This window comes from Pyrus communis, chromosome 13, assembly GCF_963583255.1.
Source record: "Pyrus communis chromosome 13, drPyrComm1.1, whole genome shotgun sequence".
NCBI classification, from domain to species: Eukaryota; Viridiplantae; Streptophyta; class Magnoliopsida; order Rosales; family Rosaceae; genus Pyrus; species Pyrus communis.
Window position 1 is genome coordinate 5507828 of NC_084815.1, and position 14850 is coordinate 5522677.

A 14850-nucleotide genomic window follows, 5' to 3' on the forward strand; every position below is an offset into this window, starting at 1 on the left:
TTGAAAAATCATTAAACCGATACTATGAAACTCGTGGAACACCATGAAATAATATGAAACACATAAAATAATTTTTTTTAATTACTTTAGCCGTTGGATTTAAATTTAGACCGTTAGATTTTTTTTTTTTTTTACTGTTGGATTTGATCAAGTTAGATCTTTCTCGTTGGATTCAATGAATTTATAAATATAAATCTAAAAAAATATACATATATTGTGGTCCGGCCCCACTAACCTGGGGAGAAATTCTAGGCTAAATTTGCCCCAGAAATGAGTTTTAAGTTTTAACTCATATTTGCTCGGTTGAAACAAGTTGAGGTAAGTTTAGAACCTAAAATTTGAGTTTTACTCCAAGGATTGAGTAGGTCTTAGTTTAGTAACTTTTCTTTTGCACTAATTTGATCTTTTATAAACATTCTCTTGTAGATGAATAATTATTATTGTGGAAGAGGAAAGGCTAAAATGAGTTCCTACATAAACAAGAATAATACCGAGAAAGAAGTCAAATCTCTAACTGATTATTTGCCACAAAATGTAAGTCGGAAGCGAAGGTCGACCAAAATGCAGACACCCCTTGTTAGAGGCCAAAGAAGAAAAACTAACATCATGAAAGATGACTTGCCTACAAATCCATTGGAGAGTCATGCTTTGGATGATATGACCTGCACAAAAGAAAATAAGGTGGAAGAGATTAAGAGTACACAAGTAAAGAAGCCTTGGATTTTTAGATATCACATTGAAGGTCCAATTCCGGATGTTGATGCATTGTTGAAGGATTCAAGTCTTTTTGAGAATTTCTTCGAAGATATTCCTGATGATTGCAGTTCAGACAGTGAATAAGATTATTCGAGGATTTGTTAAAGTCGGGGTTCTCAATTTGACTCATGGTTGTGTGGTTGTTTTTTTTTTTTTTTTTTTTTTTTTTTTTTTTTTTTTTTGCAAGTTTTATTTTCTTTGTTCGACTTGTCGGAAATTATGTAAGGGAAAGTCTTATTTACTTGGGGATTTGGTTTTATGTTATAAAGATGCAGCTAATTTCTTTGCTCTCAAGAAATTCGGTTTCCTTATTTCATTAGGTTTACTTGCTCAATTAGGCTTGTAATTTGTGCTCTAATATCTTCATATGGAGAAGAATAAAAATGTTTGTGAACCTGAGATTTTGAAATACTTTGTCTAACTCGAATTAACTAGTTTTTCAACAGTTATTAACTTGAAATGATAAGCTCCATAAGTCAAGCTGATTGTTAAAATGAACTTGGGACACAGATTACTTTAGAAAAGAAAAAAAAAGAAGTGGATCCCTTTCGTGGCCCGTAAACAAATTAGTATCGGCTTGTACCTCGTATTAATCTGGGAAAAAATACACAAGTTTTGAAACCATAATCTCTTCTCCTTCTGTCATTAATTGCATTTTGAGATTTTTTTTTTTTTGAACAAAACATTTTGAGATATTATTATAGCGTATTTGCCACTTTCGGAGTAAAAAATATGTAGACAGAGCAACCAAGGCCTTTGACCATCTTTTTTTAAACTTCATCATCAAAATGCTTTAACGACCAAATTCATTTATATATTTTCTCTTTTTGTAAATTTATTTTCAAAATTTTAATAATCACATGCATAATATGTGTACAGTTGCTAGTTGTCTTTCATTTTTGTGTCCAAAACAAAATATATATATGATGAACGGAACATTAAATAAAAGACATTAAGACATAAATTTCACAAATGTGATAGCCAAAAGACTTACATTAAATAAAAGACATTAAGACATAAATTTCACAAATGTGATAGCCAAAAGACTTAGGTTACATAAAAGTTCATCATAATCTAAAGAAAAATATAAAAACAAGACCCGACAAAAGCAAATTAATAGACAAGGCATAACATGATTCTAGATAGTACTGCAGACTGCAATTTACACACTAGATCGACCACTTAAGTTTCTTTATGTCTGATTAGTTTTATTAAAAACAACGTACATATTATTCTTTATAAATCTATTCAGAGCAAGCCTCCACCAAGATTAGGGTTCCATGGATTGAGAGAGGTCAAGCAAAAGAGTTGTTGTTAAACCCAGCATTTCTCTGGTACTAGCCTAATTTGTAGGAGCCTACATGACATGATTGTTTCAATTAAAAAGATCGAATCCAGCAATGTCTACATTGGGGCTAACCAGACCTTGGTGGCCAGAACGCCTATCAGCATCATTAGCGGGAAGAGGTCCCCAAAAAATAAATATATATATATATATATATATTATTTGTAGGTCTAATGTTTTGGAAGCTAAACATTTTGCCTCTAGCCTCACCACTCAATTTTCACCTCAGCTCCTTCGTACTGCTTCTTATAAGCTCCAACCCTTCATTCTTGATCTCGTCTAACGGACACTCCCACCAGTTTTCTGCCACGCTCGCCTTCATAAGCTAGGTCATGTGCTTGCCGAACTTTCCTTCGATATTGGCCAACTCTATCACCTTTATCAGCTCAAGATTGCGCTCACTCAGATTCACATTACGGTAAGCCTCGACATGCAATGTTGCGTATCAAAACCCATGATCAGCTGGTTGTGTGGGGGTCTAATCTGGAACATATCAATCACCATCTGGAAGCACCAGTGACCAAAGCAAAAGACCTTTTTGCTCGGTGTGAAGACAATGAGGAGGGCAATCTCTGAACCACACAGGGTAAAGAGTTCGATGGTCTTTCTGAAAAAGGCCATACCTCCGCTTAGAGAAGGTTAACTGGAGATTGACCTCATTCGTCATCTCCACCCTCTGACGATCCATACTCTTTCCATCCGTGGCCATCACTTAATTAATGGTTTTATTGCGTGTAATTTGTAGCATTAAGGGATTATGTACTGAGTTTTGAGTACATCGAAATCTAAGATTGTGTGGGGGCGGTATCCTTAACTTAATTATAATTATTTGCTGTATCTATGCTTTATAATTTGTATGTAGTTACAAAGATAGCATACAAAGTAGATGCTTCGTAAATTTTTAATCTATTCAATGAAACATAAGCACACCTGTTTTTCACTTTCAGTTCATCATTTTCAATATATATTAATATTTGATTATAGTAACATGCTCGTATAATGGGGTTCGAATACGGAAATATTGCATACTTCAATGTATTATAGAAAAATTACATATATATAACTAGTGCAGATAAACAAAACTGTGTGAGAATACTGAATATCATTGACAAATAAGAATACAGTTACACAAACATTGCATACTTGCTTTGGTTCGGATACAAATCCTACCAACCAACAATTACCAAATGTGTACATATAGTCATACTTTTCAATGAGAGCTAGTATGATGAACATATTTCTCAAATGTGTTCATCAAATGTGTACATAAAAATGATGAACATATTTCTCAAATGTGTACATATAGTCATACTTCTCATTGTAAATACTGCATTTGAACATATTTCCCTGCTTGTAAATACTGTATCTTCACATGAGAATGCAAGTACTATACTTCACCATAACCACAACGGAATAAAACAAAACCATTAATTGACAAACTTTATTTCACTAATTGCTAATTAAAACAGGATGTCAATTTTGATAAAATGGTTTTTTAACCCAACTTTCACGTAACCTTCTGTGACGATGAAAATAACATTAGATAAAAGACAAAAAACCCTAAAATACATCAAGCTTCATTATTTTGATAAGCCAAAAGGCGTAGGTTACATAAGTTCTTGATAATCGAAAGACAAACATTAAAATAAGACCCCAAAGGGGACAAAAGCAAACCAAAACATAAAATGACTGGAGTACTGCAGATTGCATATCGATCACAAATTATTATTCTGGTTTCTATGTGGCTAAATAGTATTATGCTTGGGAAGCAAACTTTTTAACTCTAGCATATCGTTTGTTTTGCGCCTCAACTCCTCCAACCAAGTTATCAGAATATCCAGCTTGTCAGTCTCGATCTCATCTGCTGGGCGCTCCCACCAGTTTTCCGCCATGCTCGACTTTATGGCCTGGGTCAAGTGATCCCGGTGCTTTGTTTCATTATTGACCAGCTGCATCACATCTATGAGGTCATTCTTGAGCTTGTTCAAAGCCATATTCCGGTGCGCCTTAAGGATCTTTTTAGCCATGGCTAACAGATTCAATGGTTGGTCGTGTGTAGTTGGTGACATTAGGGGTATTTATTGAGTTTTGAGTACATAGGAAATTAGGGCTGAGAGGACCTAATGTTCCTAGCTAACCTCGATAATTATCGGTTTTTGCTGTCATTTTTCTTACTTAATTTGTATGCAGTTACTAAGATACTTGTTTGGGAGATATTTGAATCTCTTTTTTATTTTCATACATGGTAGGCACTTCATGTATATGTAATCTGTTTGAAACATGCTAAACCAATTATACTCATTTCTTACTCACTGGGCCGCAACAGATGCATGCATGAGGAAAAGGGCTCCTCAATATTTTCCTAAAAAGCCTAATCCTATCTATTAATTCAAATATTATCTGGACGAATATACCTTTACTTGAAGATATATTCATCCAATAATGAATTAAGAAAATAATAGGATTAAAATTTCTAAAGAAAGCAATTTGGAGTATACATTGCAACTAGCTGTGGTCTAACATTTTAGGTGGCGCGCCGCATCGATGACCTTCCAGTATTATTATAATACATACGTGCTTTGAGGACTTAATTTGAAGTTTTTTTGTGTTAGCCGTTAGAATTGATATAGAGGGACGGGATGCGTATAACTTGCTGCATCTCAATCATTTTTAAATTAAGTAATTAGGTTGTTAACTTATGTGTGCACACTACAAATATATATCTCTATAAACCAAGTTTTATGTAATATTATAATTCGCACTAAAAAAGCGATCTATTATTAATGTGGGATTATTTTATTTTTAACTTAATTAATTTTGTTGTTCAAAAGTGAACTATTATTAACACTCCAAAAATATAATATAGAAAAATTAGAGTACACAACAAGATTTTTAAAGTACCAATAACAAATCTTATTCAAAATAAATCATCTTATTATTTTCTCCCCATTAATTAAATTGTTTTCGTTTTTAATTCTAAGAGAGGGCGTTTTTGATATTATGGATGTGTCACCAAATTAGATTTCTCTCTTATTATTATATAAATCTGATGTATATAGTGTTGGATTTCCGGGTATATAATTGAGATTTAATTCATTTATAATTGAATACGCAGTAAAAATATAATAAGCATGATGTAACAAACAATGAAGATGAAGGTTACTTCGTGACTCCTCATTCGTGTGTGCGCCATTTTGTAGGATTAACATTGTGCTTGTATACTTCCTCTTCATGATGATTCACGAGAAAGCTCTTCAAGTGTTGAGCCTCTAAGAGTATCAACGCTATAATCAAGGCTCTAAAAAGTGCTAGATGCTAGTCGAGCGACGAACAGGGGCCTAGCGCCCAGGCACCTAGGTGGAGACAATGCGACAGCCTACGCGGTTTCTTAAATTTAAATTAAATTTATTATATAACATATAAATAAATATCTACTTGTACTTAAAAAAATACGTAACTGTATTGGAATACATAAATTATAAAATAGAAGACATATAGATTATAAAGTATTAGACCATATTAAGTCAATAAGTGACAAACTCTATACTTGGGGTTCATATCTCATACATTTTTATTAGTTAATTGGAAGAGGGATTTCAACCTAGACATCTCTTAACGTTAGAAATAAAATTACACCTAAACCACAAATTTTTTTTTTTTTTTTTTCACACATCACCAACTAGTACCATGTTCTGCCTCTTCATTTATAAGTGAGAGACTTCAAGTTCGACTCAAATGAATGGCTATGATGTGGAGGCATACATTAACCACATCAAATTGAAGAACGACACGTGGACTAATAGCTCAATATAGAGGATTTACTCTTGACGTCGTGAGCAAACCACTCTAAACCTCAATGGGCTAAGCATCTACTTGTCAGTCGTGGGCCTTTAAGCTCATATACATATCAAGGTGTCATTCGGGTCCATGATATCTGAATCCCACCACCATGCTTTTTCCTGCTCCAAGAAGTACGTGGGGGTCAACTCTTCGGAGTCTCCTTGAGTGTTTTCTACTTATGCGGTAAAAGAATTAGTACATCGTTGGTAGAAAAAATGGTGCTAAAATAGGAAAGTTTTCTAATGTGAAAAGACCAATTTCTTTATAATCATATTTTTGGAATGTTTTTAACTAAAAATAATTTTGCTAAACACCACTTAGTACTACGGTTTAGTGGTAATCCTCTTCACTTGTAAGTGAAAGGTCTTAGGTTCGATTCTCGCCAAAGGTGAATTTGAATCACATTATTACTAGCCCATTGTGAAGCTAAGCCTATCCCCCTCCCCCATAGTGTAGATAATATCGCTTGCTCACAAAATAAAAAAAATAATTTTGCTAAACAAAATCCATTCAAAAGGTGAAACCAATTGAATGTGTGTATTTAAAAACCTATCAATGCTTAAAAAATTATATATCACATGTAATAAATTTATGTTAAAAAGTTTGCCCTTGATTAAAATTTAAAAATCAACACGACAAAAGTAAAAAAACATTAAATAATTTTGCTAAACAAAATCCATTCAAAAGGTGAAACCAATTGTATGTGTGTATTTAAAAACCTATCAATGCTTAAAAAATTATATATCACATGTAATAAATTTATGTTAAAAAGTTTGCCCTTGATTAAAATTTAAAAACCAACAAGACATAAGGGAAAAAAACATTGCTAGGGATGGAATCCAAATTTTGCTTTCCCCCTTCTCATGGTAATCATTTCTCGAGCATGAGCTTACAAATAATGACAAAGTCAACAATTTCTCATTGCCAAGCTGACTTTCCCTCAAACCAAACGCAGTTAAGAATTATATACCGGCATAAAGAGTGACCTAACTCTAAATTATCTCTTCTTTTTTTTTTGCAAGTGTTCGATCCTATCTTTGTCTAATCAAATTTACGTGTCAATCGGAAGTGCTTTCAAAATGGTTAAAAATATTTTTGGTGAAAATATTTTTGAAATTAATCATTTGTTAAAATGCAAGTGATTCCTAAAAAAATGTTAAAATATTTTTTTTACAAGAAATACATAATTGGTGCTTATTGTAGTAAGTACTTTAATTACTTTGGAAATCAAAAAACTTTTTTTTTCTTTCTAAAGACGCTTTCAACTATTTTAAAAGTGTATTCAAATGCTTAAATATTTATTAAACAAATTAATTGGAAAGTCAAAGCGTACACAAAGACAAGTGTTGCATGAAAATAAAGTCTTTAAGGTATGAAGGCTTCGATTGATTGGCGACAATGAAAAGGAGCATTGAAATTTAAGACAAAGATCTGAGCACTTTGTCCTCATTGGAAAGCTGAGAGATTTCACATCACAGATTACAAAGCAAAGGAGTAGGTGTGGGAATGAAACATATATTTAAGCTCTCCTCTATCTGTCCTTGGTTGTTTAAAACAATTATGTTTATGCAGTGGTTTCAATTTTCATCAAATTCTCATTTTCTTTAATAATTAATTATATTGAATTCACTATGCTCTATTCAAATTACGACAAGAAAGATGAGTAGCTGGGAATCCAAAGACGTAGATTTGAGATCTACACTATCTTCCTTGTATAGTGTAAGGGATTGCAAACCACAAGTCATGTCGAAAAAGATGAGCAAGCGTTGCACATCACAAATTATGACGAGAAAAAAGAGTATGTGTGGAATTGAAGATACGCATTCGAGCACTACTTTGTTGTCGGTAGAAAGATTGAGGGTCTGCAGATCACAGGTACTTGTCCTAAACCTAAATGCAGCTGTTTTTATTTTCTTTTTCTTTTACAAATAATATTATATTCACTAAAAGAGAGAGAGAGTGAGTTAGCTTCATAATGAGCTAGCAATAATGTGGTTCAAATTCGGCTTTAGCGAGAATCGAATATAAGATCTCTCACTTACAAGTAAAGAGAAATAACATTATACTATAGTAAACCACATCAAGTGGCCTGGTGGTAAGGGAGCGGACTGCTGATCCCCAATAAGCAAAAAATGTGGGAGGTCCCGGGTTCGAGGCTCCAAGCTTATGAGTCTACTTGACTATGGCCACGAACAAGGTGAAATTTCCCAAAGCCTCTTTGGGCCCAAAATGGGTGAATAATCATGGCTTGCCACTAGTTGTTCCCCTTCCTTTTAAAAAGGGGAGGAAAGAAATTAAAAAAAAAAAAAGACCGTAGTATTAAATGACCTTAATCTAGCTTTTGGATTATAATTTGTATTACACTAAACATAATAAATAAATTTTAGTTTATATTTTTTGACAGAACATTTTTTTTTCTTTTTTTTTTACTTTACATTTTTACAAGGAGATCTACAATTTCGGATGTTTGAGAAGATAAAATTAGTGATTTAGTGGGAATATTTTTCCTCACCACCCTATTTATCACATTAGATGAGTTTAAATTTCAAAATTTGTGTAGTTGATGGACACAGATCTTAAAATGTAAACTCATCTAACTATGATAAATAAGGTGGTGAGTGTTACCACCACTTGAAGGCAATGAGCAAAACTGCATCCGTGATTTAATACAGATCTTTTAAGATTGGGATATGTCCCACCTCTTAAATTATCTTTTATGCAACCAATCACTTTAATGCACTGTTTACGAGAGGTTCTCTCTAGCAACTATTTCACCACATGTCAAACTTTTATTGGACAGTTGATTTACTTTTTAAACACGTGGCAAGCGTTGATTTGCCAGTAACGCCACTGGTTCTATGAAATAGTTGGTAAGAAAGAAACTCTCCCTGTTTGAGTACCAACGCACGTTTCAAGACTCAATAGTTTTAAATTTTTTTCTTAATCCTTTTCTTTCAATCTAGATTTTCTAGTGCTCTAAATCTTAATCCATCTTATTGAGTTCATCAAATCACTAGTATTTTCTTCCTAACTTGAAAATGTGCTATTGATATCACATTTTATTGAAATTTGCTCGTAAATTTCTATTAATTTGTTTGCACCAGATGAACTACATCAATTTCCATAGTGTGTACTTGGAAAGGAAGTCAATGAGCTATACAGTAAACTCCCTCACCAACCATGGCAAAAAACTGAATATCACAAAAGAGGCTGAAGAAATTCTTGCGTCCGGCGCATTGGATCAGAAGTCCATACGGTACTTCTCACAAAACAACAAACCCCCTTGTATTTGGTCCGACCCACCTCAAATTGACCCCGCCGGGATGCGTCTAATCCCTTATACAAGCGTCCAAACAGAAGAATTCCTCAATGAGACCAACCAAACTATTAGAGAATCTGACATCATAAATTTTGAATCTAATTTCTTCCAAGATGTGCCGGAGGAAGATGAGCTACCCATAAATTTTGAAATTCCTGGCCCTATCCCTAACCTGGTGGACCTGTATAATTTTGGCGTACCCGAAGAAGCGATAAGTTCAACCACGGAAAGACAGAGCAGCCCCAAGCCCAAGGTATTGACATCGAAAATTGATGAGGAAGTGATAAGTTCACCCGTGGATTTTGAAATTCCTGGCCCAATCCCTGACTTGGTGGACTTGTACAAAGCCCCACTGGAAACTCAAGGCTTGGATATTTTACCAAGCAAAAGACGACGAGTACATTGACATATCGACGGGCATAGATGAATGGCTCATTTATTAATCGGTAATTAGAATGGTCTTTGCAGTGCCAACAACAAATCTTTTGCATTGACATGTTAAATGAGTAGTCATTGTAATAAACTTTCTTTTGTAGATCCTTTTGAGAAATGCAGTTTCATATTTTTGTTTCAACCGAGGTTCTAGGAGTTGCAATATGTTGGTTAGTCTTGAATTCTAAGAGATTGTTTGACATACTTTTAGTAAGACTAAAAGCTCTTTTTAATAATCAGAAGTGCTTTTAACAGTGTTAATTGATAGAGATAATTGGAAATTGTTATGTGTTATAGAGGAATTTATAATGTTTTTTTAAAAAAGCACCTAACATCAACTGCTTTTGGAGGAAATTTTGTTGTACTGCTAACATAAGCGCTTTCGACATAGGTACACTCAATCAGATGCTACGTTGAAATGCCAAGTACAGATTTTTTTGATATACTGTAAAGAAGTTAGGTAGAGGCAATAGAGCCTTATTTTTCATATGTATAGTAGTTTAGTTTGCATACGTGAGAATAGTCATATTGGCTGGAGTTGATGTACTCCCCATATTCGAATCCCTATCTCGAATTGTTACTAACACTAATTGTCAGTGAAACTCGGTTTCTTACATAATTTGAATTCAGTCATCCTTATTTAGTGGTCCTTTTGAAGCAGACACTTTAAGGTATGTTCGGGTGATAGACTTCTAAATTCCAATGCATTTAGGTTCAATGAAGAAGATTTGGATCACAAAAGGTTAGAAGGAATAAGAAAATGCACTATATGAGCATTGCAAAGGAATGTAAGAATTTGTAAATGGCTCATTGTAAGTAGTCATTTGCAAATCCCTATCACATATGCCTTTCACAATGCTCATGTGGTGCATTTCTAATCCCTTCCATCTAACTTTTTGTAATCCATTTCTTCATTACTACCTTGGAATTTAGAAGTTCCTCAAACATACCTTTAAGTTTCAAGAAATTTAGCTAAATTTGTCAGGAATTCACGATAAAACTTTGCTACACTACAGTGTCATTTGAAAGTTCTTACTTAGTATATATGTAGTGTTTTAGTAAAATTTTATAGTGCTCGAATAGTTCATTGCTAGTGCACAAGTTGTAATTTTTTTTAAATTACTTTAGTCTAAAGGAGGGGGAGAAATTGCACTGTACAAATGAATTTTAGTTTATTTAGAGCAGTTCCACCGTGGGAAAGGCCCCCCAGGGCTATTCACTATTTAATCTACCTAGTAAACAGTAACTGCCCTTAATGAACAGTAACTGCCTTTTGCATCTCCATCCCTACACTTGAATAGCCATGGCAATAGGCAATAAAATAATAGTATTTTGTTTATTTATAAAATAGTACAAAATAATTTAATTTTTAATTTCGTTTCGAATAAGATTTTTAATCGTTCTCGTTGCGCCACGTGTCATTATCCAAAAATACAATTATTGGTGATGGATTTTGATAACATTTTTATCCAATGTTGTTGTGCCTCATGTTTATTTAATTTTATTTGGTGCCTTTTTTTAGTTCATTTAGTGATTTTTTTATTATTTGGTATGTTTATGTAATTTTATTTGGAGTAAGGTAGAAGATAATGAGAAGGTATTTATAGAAAAGTAAATTTTTTTTTTTAATTTTTCAAAATTTTTTTTTCGGATTTTTATTAATTTTGTACATTTTTTTCATTTTTATTCACCTAATTAATCTCTGCCGTTGGATTAAAAAAAATTTGAATTTCAACACTCCAGATTGTGCCACGTGGCACAACAGTAACATTTCAGAATTTTAAACTTTCTTTTTTTTAAATTTACAAAGCCTAATAACATGGACCGTTGATCTTAGATCCAACGGCTAAAATTAAATAAGGTTTTTAAATTTTTTTTACCGTTGGAAATCCAACGGACGTGGGGAAGCCACGTGGCCTCCCCAACAATAACATTGCAGAAAAAGCGTCGCGGGCCCCAGCGCTGATTTTGTATCGGAATACACGCACCTGATGCTTGCATCAGGTCGCCTTCGGGCTCTCGGGCTAGCAACTCATGCCAGGCATGTCTCTCGGGCCTGCTCGGGCTCCCTCGCTAGCACACACTACCATTTCCCTCGGGCTATCTGGCCCTGTTCCAAAGCCAGTCCACCGAGCAATAGCCCATGATGGAACTGCTCTTAGAAAATTGCCACTAGGTGACTTTAGCCAAATTTTGCTTTATTTACAAAATTGCCATTGGGGCTTAAAAACTAGTTTTAAGTTTATTGTTTTTAATTTGATGTTCACTATTTGATTTGCCATTCCCTTTATTAAAATTGTTATAGATATTTTTTCCTTCATTAAAGTTGTCATACATATTTTTATATTGTTTAGTTAACTATTAGGGTTAGCTCTTAATCCTTGTAAATTAGGGGGTTGTACTGTGTTGATATTTGTGTATTTTGGGGTTTTTTTTTTCTTTTTTTTTTTGGTGTCCTTTGCTTATGGGAAAATCAAATTTAGACTCCTTTTTAAGTTTATTGTTTTTAAATTAGGGAGTTTAGGCTGTTTAGTTCACTGCTAGGGTGAGGTTTCTGTCTTTATAAATTAAGGAGTTGCACTGTGCTCATTTCTGTGTTTCTTCTTACTTTCCTACTGTTTGCTTCTCAACAAATCAAATTCAGGTTCCTTGTCCACTTCACATCATTTGAATATCCCTCTGTTGCTAGATTGTTTTTCCATTTCTTGGTTGCTTCTGTATTTTTGTGATGCACTTTTTTATTTGATTCTTGACATGCATGTAGATCAAACACAAGCATACAGATCAAAGCATGGATTCACATGGCTGGCACCAAACAGACCATTACTGAGGTATTTGTCTATCCATTCTTAATTTTGTTAGGTGATGGACAAAGTAATTTATAATACAAATCTCTTTACTGTGTTCGAATACAAACTCTTATTCTCTCTAATTTTTTGATATGTGATGTATCCTTGCAGCTCAACCATATGCACGTTTTGAGAAACAGAGAGCCTCATCCACTGGAATGTGTAATTGATAGTAGCAGGTTCATCCTAACCCTTGCACTATCATCTCTTTCAGTCATGAGAAAAAATTTCTCTTCAATTTTTTTTGTTGATACAACAGTGAATGATTGTGAATGGTTTCGTAAATCTTTATGAATGGGTTTTATAGCAGCAGTGTTGGTAAATCTCTGTGCACCAATTTGTGTATGTGTGACTAATGAATGAAATCATTAGTTTTAAGAACGAAGTTTCGTCATTACTCTTTTTTACACCTTAGTGCACTTCTGTTTTTAGTAATGGATCTTTTTGTTGACGATGATCTGATCGTGTTAGGATTATGTTTGTGTACTTATATTTTAGTGCATTTCTGTTATTCACTGGTATTTTCTTCGTTTATGTAGTTTCGTTGCTAAAAAAGCCAATATATGCAGCAGGGCTGTTGAAATTCAGCAGATTTGTTTTCAAATTGCAATTTTAGTTGGTTTCTCTAAAGATTCTAATGGTTTTCTGTTTTTAAACTCTGAAAATTTTAGCTGGTTTCTTTGAAATTTTTAGTTGGTTTCTGTCAAAAATATATGTCTCTCAATGTGTGTGCTGTGTGTTGTTAGTTTGGGGCTATGTCTGGATTCTTAAACTGTGGTGGTTAATGTGGTTTTTAGGTGAATTTTTCAAGTGGGGGAGAAGTAGGCCTGGCAAACGGGTCGTGTCTGTCGTGTTCGTGTCGTTTTCGTGTAACACATGTTATCTTAACAGGTCGTGTCGTGTCGTGTCACACCCGTTAAGAAAAAAATATATTTTTTAAAAAATTTGCACATATCACACATTGCCACATAAATATTACTTCAAAACATTAAAACATTTGTCGTTTAAGTACTATATCAACATTCGAAAATAAGAGCCTAATAAAAATATAATACATACACTACTAATCTATTACAAATATTAAATGTGCAAGGATATGCAAAATGAAAGAGTTTTTGTTTTCAAGATTGTAAGTCTTTCTCAAAAGTTTACATCTCTATCTACAAAATCTTCAATTTACATCGATCATCATGAAACTGTATTGAAACTTTGGCTTCATCTATTGCCTTGAAGAGTTATGTTGAAGATGTTTTCAGTAAGGTTTTCCACGTCAGAACTCTCTTCCGCATAAACTAAGTATAGAAAAACCAAACATTAAAAATCATTCAAATTATGAGAAGTTTACCAAAATAATTATGAAAAGAAATAAAATAATAATACTATACCATATAAAAATATATTAAAATAATCCTTAAATCGTGATTTTTCATATATAACCGTCGAAAAGCTTTGTTCCATTCCTTGATCTCTGAATGTTTGTTTTTTGTGATTTTTTGTTGATGTGATCTCCAAGCATATACAAACAAGTTTGACGGTTTGGATCGTTGAAATTAGTTTTGGAGAATTCGTATCCCAACAAAAGGATAGATTGACTAACACTTAGAGTTTATTTATACTTTCATTAAGTACAACATAAGATTTTGTGGTATCCACTTGTGTAAATATTTTAAATTGAAGATCGAATTCATTCATTGTATTCATATAGGGTCAAGGAGTGTACCTGTAAAAAAATCATCAAAATCGGAGTTAAAATAACCGTTAAATTGTGATTTTTCGTTTATAACCGTCGAAAAGCTTTGTCCCGTTACTTGATCTTTGAATGTTTGTTTTTTGTGATTTTTTGTTGATGTGATCTCCAAGCATATACAAACAAGTTTAACGGTTTGGATCGTTGAAATTAGTTTTGGAGAATTCGTATCCCAACAAAACGATAGATTAACTAACACTTGGAGTTTATTTATACTTTCATTAAGTACAACATAAGATTTTGTGGTATCCACTTGTGTAAATATTTTAAATTGAAGATCAAATTCATTCATTGTATTCATACAGGGTCAAGGAGTGTAGCTGTAAAAAATCATCAAAATCAGAGTTAAAATAACCGTTAAATCGTGATTTTTTGTTTATAACCGTCGAAAAGGTTTGTCTCGTTACTTGATATCTGAATGTTTGTTTTTTGTGATTTTTGTTGATGTGATCTCCAAGCATATACAAACAAGTTTGACGGTTTGGATCATTGAAATTAGTTTTGGAGAATTCGTATTCCAACAAAACGATAGATTAACTAACACTTAGAGTTTATTTATACT